The sequence below is a fragment of the Elgaria multicarinata genome, chromosome 4 (genome assembly GCF_023053635.1).
Source record: "Elgaria multicarinata webbii isolate HBS135686 ecotype San Diego chromosome 4, rElgMul1.1.pri, whole genome shotgun sequence".
Taxonomy (NCBI): Eukaryota; Metazoa; Chordata; class Lepidosauria; order Squamata; family Anguidae; genus Elgaria; species Elgaria multicarinata.
The window spans coordinates 15,175,296-15,190,000 of record NC_086174.1 but is presented as its reverse complement, the minus strand read 5'-3'; the positions used below and the strand labels follow the sequence as shown (position 1 = coordinate 15,190,000).

Below are 14,705 nucleotides of genomic sequence, written 5' to 3'. Positions count from 1 at the left end.
TGCCCTGCATTCCGACTTGAAAGACAGTTGTGCACAGGCTGGTAACTTCGAGGCTTGACTTCTGCAATGCGTTCTACATAGGGCTACCTCTGTGCCTAGTCTGGAAACTTCAACTAGTTCAAAATGTGACAGCCAGGTTGGTCACTGGTACACCTAGGGGTGACCACATCACACCAGTCTTAAAATCTCTTCACTGGCTGCCAATTAGTTTCCGGGTGAAGTAAAAAGTGTTGGTTATCACCTTTAAAGCCCCACATGTTTTGGGTCCAGGCTACCTGCGGGATCACTTTCTCCCATATAATCCGCCCCACACACTCAGGTCCTCTGGGAAGCATTTACTCCAGCCAACAAAAACAAGGCTGACAACTATTACCCAGAGGACCTTTTCTTCTGCCGCTCCCAGTTTGTGGAATGGCTTGCCGGGAGAGATTTGTCAACTTAACAGTCTTCCAGAATTTAAGAAAGCCATAAAGACTGATCTCTTCCGGCAGGCCTACCCAGCTGAATTTTAAGATACCTTTTTTATTGGTGTGCTGCTTTTAATGATGCACTGGTTTTAAATATCTGAATTAGTTTTATGTATTTTATGGTGTTTTGATTTGTGTTGTACCCCGCCTCGATCCGAGGGAGAGGCGGGTAACAAATAAATATTATTATTATTATTATTATTATTATTGAGGCCCAGCATCGGGCAAAAGACAGGATATTAATAATAATAATAATAATAATAATAATAATAATAATGGGAGAGATGCAAAACTGAGGAAATGTTTTATGGTTTTAAGTCTTGTTTTCTGAAATGCCCAGGGAGCCTTGGGTATTGGGTGGTATAGATATGTAATAAATAAATAAATAAATATATCCTCCCGCCCCTTTCATGCTTAACTCCAGATATCAAATGAAAGTACATTATTAGTTTTGTGATCTCTGCAGTGAGCAGTAAACAAGAGATGAGCATTAAGAAGGCTTTTGAACATGTAAAACTTAACACTAAAACTCAAAATTCTATTATCAGAAAACAAATTCCTGCAGTTAGACTAATCTAAAGATTAAGCACATTGTGTGAATATCCCTGGCAGCATCAACCAACTGAAGACCTTTTAGGGCATAATCCTATGACTGTTGAGAGAGAAAAGTCCTACAACTCCCAGCTAGCATTAACTAACCAAAATGTTTAGGTACATTTCTCCCTGACTTCCTTGCATTGTATTGTTTAATCTGTAATTAGGTCACAAACTTTCAGGCAGGGCTTTTTGCTTTATATTTGCACAGCTTCTAGATATTTAAGAAATAATAACAGTAATCTCATAATTAAGATGCTTATTTGAGGATCTTGTAAGAAGACGACAGTTTATCCTATGTATGAGAACCCTTTTCTTAAAAGAAATTTAAAAAAATAATCTGTGATGGAGATAGAAAACAGTCTTTTTATTTTCAGCAGATTTGTGAAGCAGCAAATGCTTTAAACCTCTTAGGTTTGCAAATTACAACTGTGATTCGTGAGACAATAGAAGCTGACTCTGCTACTCTCCCAAACAGCCAGCATTCTTCAGCCATGGTTTTAAACATCAGCAATTTTAATTTGGGGAGATTGAGGAGATACACATAGCTTGGTCACAGCAACACCAGCGCTGAATATACTTTAGAGAGTTCTAATGGAGGTTTTTCTTTGTCCAATTTTTTAAAATTCATTTTAAATTAAATACACAATAGGAGGAAGAGGTTGAAATACAATTGGTCCCTTTACTGTAGAAAAATAGATGCTATTTAAAGTGGTATATCTCAGGCATGGTTACACAGTTTTGAACCTCTTTGGGATCAGCTTTAATCCCCAAATGTATATGAGAATTAGAAGTATGACTTCCCAAACTGCTAAAGGAGCAAAGTGCTGGCTGCTGTATTAAACCCTCACTGTTTTTCAACCCTCAGTGACCTGGTTCAAACAAAACTTTGCCATATCCTGGGTTAATGAACTCAAAATTTGGTGCACATCACCCACTTCCAGTTTGCAGCAGCAACATACACACGGCTGATTTGTAGGTTGTTAGCTTAATGTCCGAACTCAGACACTTTGGTTATTCATAGGTTAAACAATCTAAAGTTAACCTGTGGTTTGTTCTTGGGTTAACTTTGGTTGTTTAACCCATGAATAACCAAATGGCCCTGTTCATGTGTAACGACAACCCATCGGTTTAAAAACTGATATGCTGTCATGCACAAGCAAGTTGTCTGAAGCATCCCTCTCTCTTCCACGTTTACTTATGAATCCACTATCAGCTCTTTGTAGAGTGTAGAGCATGATATCCAAACCCAGAAACCGCTGGGTTATTTAAAGGACAAACAGCTAACAGTTAACCCAACAACAAACCATGGGTTAACTGCTGGGTTGTTTAGCCCCTAAATAACCCAGCAGTTCAGGTTCAAGTATCATGCTCCTTAACCTACAGACGAGCCAATCATGGGTTGTGCAATAAAAGTAGTTTTCAAACAATGGGCTGTCATCATGTGAAAACCAGATCAAAGTTCAAACACACTAACTAAAAGGGACGTTCATAGGTTGTTGCTGCAAACTGGAAGCTGCTCACACATAGCGTGCATCCTTGCAAATCGAGGCACATCCTTGCAAATCGAGGGTTAATTAATTAACCCACAATTTGCTGCAGAAAGCCATCATTATGTGCAAATAGCCCCATTATTTCCAATTGTTCACGTGACAATACAATTTTGTTTTATATTTAAGGTCATACCTTCTTAGTAAGATTTTAGCTCAGCTTTTGGCTGTTCAGTATCTACCATGTTGATAAAATGTTATTACATTCGAGCGGTGGTTCAGTAGTAGCCCTCCAGCTAATGTTTTCCTTGAGGACCTCCATGGTGAACAAGCCATGCACCGTTGCGTTAGCTAGGGTGTGGAACAGGAGTGTCCGTGTTCAGGTATGCTGTCAAATTGCTGTTTCCTCAAGGCAAAGTTATTTCTTGCTCTTCATCATATCATACCAAAGGGTGAACAGGAGGAGCAAGTATGAGTAGTTTTCAAAAACAATTTCAACATTCATGAAGTGTGGTGTGCATGTCAGTTCCTATTTCCTAACTGTGGTTTCCTCTTTTTTATCTTAAAGCACACCCTCTTATTCTTAACATATTAGAAGCCACCTATACAAGAAATATTGTAATAGCTAAAACTGATTTTCGTGTTTATAGGCATCCTCTAGAGCAGCATTCTTCACTGCAGCCCAGTCACCTCAAGTATAACCCTCCACCACTGCTTCCCCCCTCCCTTGCTCTTTTTGTAGCAGCTGCTCACTTTCAGCAGGGGCTGTCTAGCTCTGTCTTGTTTGCTTTAGCATTAGATCACCTGTTGTGATCTGGGCTACCGGAGGAGGCTTCAAAAAAGGGAAGTCAGTAGACCTGCCACTCATCAGTTACAAGCTGGCTAAAGGTAGAAGGTTGGGAAGCAGAGAACACAGGAGCAACCACCATGAGGCAAAGAGCAACGTGATTTGCTAGGTGCAGTGTTGCACTGTGCAGACAGTGGAGGTGGAGAGGAAATTGAATGCTTGGGCAAGAGAGAAACAACGTGGACTGGGAGATTTTGCAGCAATGGATAGTGCTGCAAGTGAAGAGAAAAAGATCCATCCCATACCAATCCAAGGGAGCCTGCCTGGTGACTGACCAATGAGGCCTTACTTGGAAGACATGGATGGTGATGGGGAGGAGAGTCCCAAAGAGACCTCAATCCAAGTCTGATGCACAGCATTGTCCTTGAGTAGGGGGGAGCCCCACCAGCCCAGGAAAGGCCCCTAAAATGGCTTCAGAGGCAAATTCCGGAGCCAAAGTGGCTCCTACTTGAAAATTAGTGAAGACCACAGCTCTAGAGAAACTGTATTCTCCAGTACTGCAAATTTGGATTTCATCTGTGTACAAGGGAGTCAATGCCCAAGATATAACTGCAGCAATGTATTTACAGTTAATACTAGTTATACACTGTAAAATATTTAAATTAACAGGACATTTTATAATATAACTAAATGTAATAAATACATACAGAAATAGTATGTGACCTATGACAATCTATGCTGCATTAAAATGAATCACAAAGCTGCTACTTGACTTGAATTTTAAGCAGCTATTAAAATAATTAGATAGCATACTAGTCATTACTTCCATCATCATGACATCGAGTTTCAATAAAACTTGAATTGCAAGAATCTTGCAGTGGACAATGGAAAACAAGAATCTCAAACATCTGAAACTAGCCACTACTTGACACAGGAAACCAAGATGGGTGCAAGGTTACTGCTCTGACTTTACAATAACAACATAAAAAGTCGCACTGCTTGATCATTCCATTATTTCATACTAACATAATAATTCCATAAGAAGAATGATAACTCACACTGCAATGAGTTAATATTGTCTTCTTAAATCACAACACTTTTCAGAAGCCAGACCATTTTGAGGGCATTGCTTCAACATGTTTTGACAGCATTACCACATAACTCCTACCAGAATGAAAACAGGCCTCACAGTAAACAGAGTAAGGTAGCAGCAGATGGTTAGAGGAAAAACAGTGTCACACTACGTCTACTCAAGTTCAAAATGTCTTGTAAGGCAACCATGTGAGTCATTTTATATCGACCAGTGAAACTCTATCTAAGAACCTTTGTCGGTAAACAAAGTAACTTATGATTATGTTTACAAGATTTACAGAATATTAAATTTCCCCTCCCAAATTGGCTGATTTTCCTGTTTTGAATTATACAGGTGAACAGTCATTTCACACAAACATATTAATATTATAATATGCCAGTATCCAAAATTCAGTATCCAAAATTCAATCACATTCCTATGTGACCAAGAAGCAGAGCTAGTCTCGTGTGAGGACTTCTCTCAGTCCATCCTCTTTTGCCGTTGCTGAGAAGAACAGATCCAGCTCAAAGAAGCAAAGAGATAGACAAATCCATGCCAGTCAGAGGCCTCAGTAAGTGTCCTGACTCTCACACGCTTCCCAACCAGCAACTCAAACTCCATCCTAATAGAGCAATGCCTTGTGGACTGTCTCTAAGCATTTCTGGAAAGATACATTTTACCCATCTGATGCAGATCTACTGTAATACTGATGGAGTTTCTAATGATTTTTGTGATTCCTAATACAGGGGTGGGCAGACTACACACTTGCAAGATCTACTTTTAATTTTGCTAGAAACCCAAGATCCAACTAGAGCTTAGTTCAAAAAGCCATACACTCAGAGCTAAGAATTCTGAGCCCTGGAACTTATATTGAATAATAGTCCTTCTACACAAAAATCCACATCTGGTTACCCCACACTTAATTTAGATGTCATTTTGTTGCTATTCATAAACAACTGGGAATCAGAAATCCTTGCTGATCGACTGCAAATCACACAAAAGTCTATCAATAGACCCAGATCTATCTTCTGCCCAATTCTGACCTAATAAATGATATGACATACACTTGCAAGTGGCAAGACTAGACTCTAGTGAAACACAAACTGAGGAAATGAAGCTGTTAGCTGAATCAAGAAAGAAGCAATACTTAGAGCGCTAACAGAAAAAGATGTGAAGCATTTCAAAATATGAGTTAACATCAGAAATTCTTATTTGCTTTACTATAAGCCACTTTGAGTCTACATGAGAAAACTGGGGGATACATCTTCTAACTAACCAAAAACCAGGAAAGGGCCGTGCAGGTGGCAGCAGGTTTCTCAGCAAAGTCACCAGGGAGAGAACAGATTCAGACCAAGGTAATGATGTCCCCAGAAGCACCTTTTTGTTTCTCCCCCTATAAATACATGACTGCCATTCACAACTGTAAGAAAAAAATAAAGTGCTGAACTTCAGAACACTTGTAATGATGGCAAAACATTCTCTCCACTCCTGTCACTTAGAGCCCAACCTTCAGAAGCAGGAATCCTGCAGTGAGAGGGGGGGACACAAGATAAATGCCCCCTCACTAAACGCACACACATACCATAATGATGAGGATTTTGCTACTAATTTATAAAGCAAAGTAGAGCTACTAGAAATATGTATGCCTTCATTATGAGGAAACTTATTTAAGGATACTGAGTGCTTAGGAAAGACATTTTCCTATCAGTGATGTGTACTTTTAAGTAACTGCAACTCAATCATGTAGAATTGGGAAGGCCAATTTGTTATTGTTTGAGAATAATAATCTACATTATATTTCTTTTAGTGTTTTTTAATGAATTAAAGTATCTGTCTACACTAATGAAATGAGAAGGGTGGCAGGGATCACTCTAATTTGTGCTGCTGCTAAGCTTTAGCTCAACAGCACACAAATAGTTCTAGCAGAGTCCGTCATTTTTACTTGCATTAGGGTCTAAGGTTCTAATTATAAGCATAGTGATAGAAAATGTCAGCAGCTATGTGACAGGCCTTGCTTTCATCAGCAGTTTTACATTACTGTTTATTTTCCAGTGTTACATCTGCAGTTCTGTTAAAAGAATATTAAAATCAGTAACACGTCTGTTAGACAGTAAGTGGTCCTGCAGCAAGTAATGCTATAGCATTGTTAAAGTTAAGTGGGTGTGGACTCAGTCAATGCCTGGATGGGAAAACACTGAGAGATGTGTGTAAGGTGCTCCGAATTTTCTAAGTGGAAGAATAAGCGTAACAAATAAAGAGGGGAAAAAACTGTTGAAACATATGGAAAGACCACAAACCAGTTACTCATAGACAGCCACAGAACTCAGTAAATCTAAACATCAGCAAGTGATTGTAAGATTCAATGAAAAGCACCAACTTGATTTTTTTTAATTATTCTAACATATAAGTGCAATACAAAAATTCAAGCCTTTATAAAGCTGAATGTATGTGTGTGGGTTTGTATATCCGGAAATGTTTACCCACTTCTAGATGAGATACAAACTTGAAATACAAAAAAATATATATCCAAAACCCCAAATTTTTGTGGTTTAACTATTTTTAAACAATTTGAAATAAATTCTATGCTGACGCCTACAACTCCCAGCTTGCCTACAACTCCCAGCAAGGAAGCACCTCTCAGAGGACGGGGCCACCTGCAGACCACCCAAAGGGATGCTGGGATTTCAGAGATCTTGGGGGATTATGTGCAGCCACATGGGCAATTGCCCAAGATCTCTGAAATGACTACACATCCCACTATGCCTTGCCCCAAGTTGCCTGCATCCACTGAGAGCCACTTCCCTCCACTCCTCAGCAATGCTACTCCTTGAGAGAGAGCAGTGAGAACCAGCTTCAGCAATGAGCGGACATTATTCGGGGACCCGAGCAACACCAGGAATATCTGCTACTAGCACTAAATAAAATAATTCAAAACAAGTAATCCATTATACCCGGTCTGCCCAATTAATTTCTTTCCTTAGTTTTTTTTCTTTTCTGTTTATTAATTTATTTGCATCCCACCTTTCCAACAAGAAAATGGTACTTAAGGCACATGATAGTTGGAGTCTACTACCGACCACCTAATCAAGGAGAAGACAAAGATGAAACTTTCGAGAAACAAACTGTCGGTGTTTCAAGGAAGTCTGATGTAGTATGATGGGGACCAATTACCCTGATATCGGTTGGGAGATAAATACTACCAAAAGTGGCCCTTCCAAGAAATTCCTGGCATGTGTGGGTGATAACTTTCTCCTACAGAAAGTGGAGAAGGGAACTAGAGGATTGGCAATCCCTGACTTGATATTGATCAATGGGGATGACTTAGTGGATAAAGTGGCAGTTAGGGGAACTCTGGGGGAAAGTGACCACGTCCTACTTGAATTCTTGTTTTTAAAGGAAGCAAAAGCTGAGTGTAGACATACACGTACTCTGGATTTTAGGAAAGCTGATTTTAATAAGCTCAGAACTATGATAAGTAAGGTCCCATGGCAAGTGACCCTAATGAGAAAAGGAGTCCAAGATGGGTGGGAGTTTTTAAAAAAGGAAATTTTAAAGGCACAATTACAAACAATTCCAACAAGGAAAAAAGATAGAAGACAACCGAAGAAACCAATGTGGCTCCACAAAAGCTTAGAGATGACCTGTAAACAAAAAAGGATACATATAAGAAGTGGAAGGAATACCAGGCTACAAAAGAAGAGTACACACAGGTAGCACAGAAGTGCTGAAACGGCGTCAGGAAGACTAAAGCTGAGAATGAGCTGAGACTAGCGAGGGATGCTAAAAGAAATAAAAAGGCTTTCTTCAGATACATGAATAGTAAAAGACAGAGGAAAGAAATGGTGGTTCAACTACTTAATGAGGATGGCAAATTTATAACAGATGACAAACAAAAGGCCAAAGTGCTCAATTCCTACTTTGGCTCAATCTTCTCCCAAAAGCCAGGCTATGACCCCACCCCCCTGGAAAAAGTGAAGTACAAGCTGAAGGGGCTGGATTGCAGTTTGAGATTGGTAAACAAATGGTCAAGAACACCTAATTTCTTTGAACGAGTTCAAATTTCCAGGGCCCGATGAACTGCATCCTAGAGTAATGAAGGAGCTAGCAGAAGAACTCTCAGAACCACTCTCTATAATCTTTGCAAAATCATGGAAGACGGGTAAAGTGCAGGACGAATGGAGGAGGGCTAACGTTGTCCCTATCTTCAAAAAGGGCAAAAAGGAGAAACCTAGGAACTACAGACCAATCAGTCTGACATCCATCCCTGGGGAATTTTTAGAGCAGATTGTAAAGAAGTCAATCTGAAAGCACCTTGAAAACAATGCATTGATTACTAGAGGCTAGCATGTATTTGTCAAGAACAAATCCTGTCAGACTAATCTGATCTCATTTTTTGATTGGGTAACCTCCCTTGTGGAGTGTGGGAATGCTGTGGACATAATATATCTTGACTTCAGCAAAGCTTTTGACAAAGTGCCCCATGATATTCTGATTAACAAACTGGCTAAAAGTGGGCTAGATGGAACAACTATTAGGTTGATCCATATTTGGCTACAAAATCAGACTCAAGGAGTGCTTATCAACAGTACCTTCTCAAACAGGGGGGAGGTAACGAGTGAGGTACCGCAAGGCTCACTCCTGAGCCCAATGCTCTTCAACATTTTTATTAATGATTTGGACGAGGAGGTGCAGGGAACGCTTATCAAATTTGCAGATGACACAAAATTGGGGGGGAGATACCTAATACCCTGGAAGACAGAAACAAACTTCAAAGTGATCATGATAAGCTGGAGTGCTGGGCTGAAAACAACAGACTGAAATTTAATAGGGATAAATGCCAAGTACTACACCTAGGAAAAAGAAACCAAATGCACAATTACAAGATGGGGGATCCTTGGCTCAGCAATACTACAAACGAGAAGGACCTTGGAATTGTTGTAGATCACAAGCTGAATATGAGCCAACAGTTTGATGTGGCTGCAAAAAAAGCAAATGCTATTTTGGGCTGCAATAAGAGAAGTATAGTTTCCAAATCGTGCAAGGTACTGGTTCCTCTCTATTCAGCACTGGTTAGGCCTCATCTTGAGTACTGCATCCAGTTCTGGGTACCACACTTCAAGAAGGATGCAGACAAGCTGGAGCGTATTCAGAGGAGGGCAACGAGGATGATCAGGGACCTGGAAACAAAGCCCTATGAGGAGAGACTGAAAGAACTGGCATGTTTAGCCTTCAGAAGAGAAGATTGAGGGGAGACATGACAGCACTCTTCAAATACCTGAAAGATTGTCACACAGAGGAGGGCCAGGATCTCTTCTTGATCATATCAGAGAGGAGGACACAGAATAACGGGCTCAAGTTACAGGAAGCCAGATTCTGGCTGAACATCAGGAAAAACTTCCTGACTGTTAGAGCAGTACGACAATGAAACACTAGAGGCATTCAAGAGGCAGCTGGACAACCATATGTCAGATATGCTTTAAGGTGGACTGCATTGAGCAGGGGGTTGGACTCGATGGCCTTATAGGCCCCTTACAACTCTACTATTCTATGATTCTAAGGCAGCTAGTAAGAAATGTTAATGAAATTTATCCTAAGGTTCAGTTTCTTTTAAATCACCAATAGCAAGAGATTAGTTAGAGTAATGAGATGAATGAAAGTGGAGTGGTACCTTATTAGATTAAGCCTTTTGGAAGGGACATTGTTTTATTGCACTTTACTGATTGTATAGTTCCAAGCTGTTGTTTTGGTGCTTGATACATATTAAATAAATAAATAATAATAATAATAATAATAATAATAATAATAAAAAATTATCTTGAAAATTACGTTTTTTTCAGTAGCAGCAGCAGCTTTTTGTAGGGAAGAAGAAAAGAAAGCATGCCATAATAAACTAATTAAACTCCAAGATGCCAAAGCAGCAAGGAATAAACTACTACGAATTAGCATAGCTCCTCTTTTAGTATTTCTCCATAGGGACAGTATAATGATATTTGATTTGATTTGATTTATTACATTTATATACCGCCCCATAGCCGAAGCTCTCTGGGCAGTTTACAAAAGTTAAAAACAATTAATATTAAAAAGTATACAAAATTTAAAACCATTAAAAACATAAACAGTATAAAAACAACAGTATGTCAAAAACATTTTATCAGTGTTCTAAAAGACAAAAAAGTCCTTGAACTGGAAGCATGTGCCTTTGCAGCAGTTTCAGAACACACTTTTTCCCCCTGGTAAAACATTTGCTGATACAGCAACAAGTGCTAACTTTCTGTAGAAATAAGAACTAACAGATTCAGCTCCACATGTTACTGGTTAGGCCTTGCCATGTGTAAATGAAATACAGAGCTTGTTTTGAAGCCAGAAATACTGCCTTTTCATAATCTAGTTTCAAAAGGCATGGACAGATGCACAAACCTTCTGAAGTCATTGAACAAAACCTGTACACTAGTCTTGGCAACAAAGGCTGATAAACTATTTTTAGGAGTAATGAGCTATGTATGATTTACTAGCTGCATAACTAGAGAGTTCGGGGGATGACTACCATCACTAAAGCTAACAAAACTCTCCTGTTTCCAAAGTCCAAAGGAGACTTCTGAAGTATTGAAAGATGACACTTCCCAAATGTAAGCCCACACAGGAGGTTGCACAAACTGAGGAGGTGATAGATCCTTCCCAAGAAAAGGCACATGCTCCAGTCAGAAGATATCCTTGAAAAGCAAAGCTGCAACCTTACAACTGCTCAAAGCCCAACCCAGCCCCCTGTCAATCATGTCACTTACATAAATAGTACCAGACAAAGCCCTGGAGAAGCTGGAATAATGCAGACAGCAACAGACAATGGTAGACACGTGGCACGGAACTAAGTTGTTGCATGTAAAAGGAGCAGCATAAGCTTGGTCCAGAGAAGTCTGGAATCTGGGTACCACCAAATATTGCCCTGGAAGTTGCCATATGACTTAGGTGCCAGATTTGGAACAAACTGTTTTCTTTATAATATCCTTACGTTAACTAAATTTACGTTTACACAGCTATATTCATATCATTGCTATCAGAAACTATGGCTGAAAAAAGTTGATGGATTTTTTATTAATCTCCCTTGTATTCAAAATATTGTTTAAGAAAGGTCAAATGAGGTTTGCTTTAGACCACAAATTGTCTTGAGCGACCAAAGGGTACCCCACCAAAGGGAACTTCTAGAGGAAGGAGGATCCTAGTGATATAGGGCAGGGTACAAATGTTTTAAATAAATAAAGCATCCCTTTGTCTATCCTTGGCAGAGGTAATGACCATCTCATTTTCCAGACTGGGTCACCCACACAACTCCCTTCCTCATCAGTTGTTCAAATGAGCACCTTCCATTGAAAGCATTTACCTGTAGGCTTCCAAGAAGTCTATTAAAGACACTTAGGGTTTTGTTTTGCCTTTTGTGGGTATGCAATTTGACCACTAAATTGTTTTAGGTTTCTTGACCTGCCCTGAGCCTCCAGGGTCAAGGCAGATTAAAATCCAAACACACACATACAAAATGTTATTACCTAACAGAATGTAATGGGGATGAAATACAGTATCTGTACACCCATGCTGAAACATGTGTACCATTCTAAAACCTGCTACCCTCATCGCTCAAGGACTCCGTTTTTTCCAGGGGGGGAGGGGGAGAGAGAACACTTCCATACTTCATTAATCCAAGTACAACTTATTTCCAAGCAGACATTTATATATTTATATACACATACACAAACATACCATTCCCTAGCACCAGCAGAGTGCCAGGTGAATTTGGGATTGCTAAATTTGGGATTTAGCAATCCCAAATTCACTTCCCTGAAAACGCAACTCCCTTTACAATCAATGGGATTTACTCCCTAGAAAACGTGCTCAAGACCCTTTGACTGTTTTCTATGCTTAGTTTTTGTGAACCTTAGTAATTCGAAAACGACTGAGGATCTCATATCATTCAAATACGAGGGATTCTCCACTACTCACCCACCTACCCCGTATTTTCCCTATTGTGGGAGAGAACAGACCCCCCCCCACACACACACACCATATTGTTCAGGGTGGGGAGGAGAAGGGGAAGAAAGCACCTCTCCTAAATCAACTCCCAGCTTCAGGAGAGGTGGGGAGAGAGACGAGGTCACCCCAGAAACAAGACCTTTTGTGGGGGAAGAAGAGGATGGGAGGAATTGCCCTGCACTTGGAGGAAGCTACATAAACACCGCGGATGGGGGAGGGGGGCCGGTGGGGAGCTGCCATGACCAACACCATCCAGCCCCCTGAGTGGGGGGCAGCTGCTGTGGGATTCTTAAAAGGGGCCGCTCCCCCAAATAGCCTGCCCCCCATCCCACCAACCGTTTCCCCTCCCCCCACCCCCCAGCCGGGCCACACTCACGTGGAAAGCTTCCTAGTCCAGAAGAGGCCTCCGGGCCAGAGCTCCTGAAGCTGGACGGCCCGGCTGAGGTTGAGCTTGATCCGGACGAGGAGGCGGCCCGCCTCGGCCTCCAGCTGGTCGCCGTAGGGCAGTAGCTTATTGTACACCAGTTCCTTCTGCGCGGCCGGCGGCAGAGGAGGCGGTGGCGGCGCCGGGGGCCCAGCCTCGACGCCGGCCATAGCGGTGTCTACGGCCGCCTCCTTCGTGTCCTGTGCGGCGCTCGCTCGCCCGCCCAAAAAGCTCCTTCTCCGAGGCCGCTGCTGCTACTGCGGCTTCTTTCCCCTCGGCCCGGCTGTTACCGCCCCGCCTATGGAACTCGGCTCCCTCGGGCGTCTGTCACACAGCGGCGCCTGGTGACGAAGCACCTGAGCGAACGGGCCAACGAGAGCCGGCCTTGCTGCTGCTGCTGCTGCTGCTGCGGCTGCCGCCTCCAGGCACTGCTGGCGGAGCAGGCCGGCAACGCGGAGGTCACTTCCGCTGTGGGGCGGAGGAGGAGAGGAGGGGTGGGAGGTGTCGCTGGAGAAAGGGAGGGAAAAAGGGGGCAGGGAGAGCAGTAGGGGGGTGGGCGACGTCTACGCGGCGCCTGAGGGCCTTGAGGGAGAGGCGGGTCAGGAGCGGAGGGCCGCTTTTTAAATCGTTTTTACCTCACGTTCTGCCGCTCTTTGTTATAGCTGGGTGACCAAACCCTCTTTCCCCTGAAGGATACACACACACGACCGAGATGACCCCGGGGAGGGACACATTTGGGTCCTGTGTATTGGGCGGCCCGTCATTCAAACGCGCCCCGGGGAAGCTTGGCCGTCAGTAGATATTATCCTGTCAGGAGCCGGTGGTAAAGGTTTCTTCTTTCCCGCACGCCTGAAAATGGGTGCGCCAAAAGAGCTGAAACGAAGGAACTTGGGGTATGAAGGGGAAGGAACAGAAAGAGAGAGATAAGGAGCCTAAGTCTAAAGGCAGAGAAAGATAGATAGATAGATAGATAGATAGATAGATAGATGGGAAGGAGGGAAGGGGAATTAGAAAGGTCTGGGGTGAGAGCAGGTGGGGGGCAGATTTGGAGGCGGTGGGATGTTTTGTGGTGGAAAATGAGGAGCCAGAGGGGAATCTTGAAAAAGAGACAAGCTCAACTACACCAAGCAGGATATTCCACTATGAAAGTGGTATATAAAAGGCAGGAGCCACACTACTGCTTTATAGTGACACTGAAATGCACTGACAACAATCAGTTACCTAGGGAGGCCGTGGGCTCTCCCACACTAGAGGCATTCAAGAGGCAGCTGGACAACCATCTGTCAGGGATGCTTTAGGGTGGATTCCTGCATTGAGCAGGGGGTTGGACTCGATGGCCTTGTAGGCCCCTTCCAACTCTGCTATTCTATGATTCTATGATTCTGTTAGGGCCCATGACACATCTACACCAAGCAAGATATTCCAGTATGAAAGTGGTATATAAAAGGCAGGAGCCACACTACTGCTTTATAGTGACACTGAAATGCACTGACAACTATTAGGGCCCATGACACATCTACACCAAGCAAGATATTCCAGTATGAAAGTGGTATATAAAAGGCAGGAGCCACACTACTGCTTTATAGTGATACTGAAATGCACTGACAACTATTGGGGACCATGACACATCTACACCAAGCAGGATATAACACTATGAAAGTGGTATGGAAGCAGTATATGGTATGTGTCAGTGGGCCCCAACAGTTGTCGGTGCACTTCAATAAAGCAGTAGTGTGGCTCCTGCCTTTTATATACCACTTTCATAGTGGATTATCCTGCTTGGTGTACATGAGCCCAAGGTATACTTGGTGAGGTGAGGAGGTCTATGGAGTCTAAGGGGAGGGGAAAATGA

At 42.2% G+C, this 14,705-nt stretch overlaps 1 protein-coding gene across 1 annotated transcript in view; it reads right to left on the bottom strand.

Annotated features, from left to right (window-relative positions):
- The window catches only part of PSME4 (proteasome activator subunit 4), a 90,854-nt gene extending 77,857 nt beyond the window's left edge, over positions 1-12,997 (bottom strand). Inside the window, exon 1 of the mRNA XM_063123823.1 lies at positions 12,806-12,997. The gene's annotated coding sequence lies outside the window, so the exon portion shown is untranslated. The remainder of the gene's footprint in view (positions 1-12,805) is intronic.
- Positions 12,998-14,705: the final 1,708 nt, after the last annotated feature.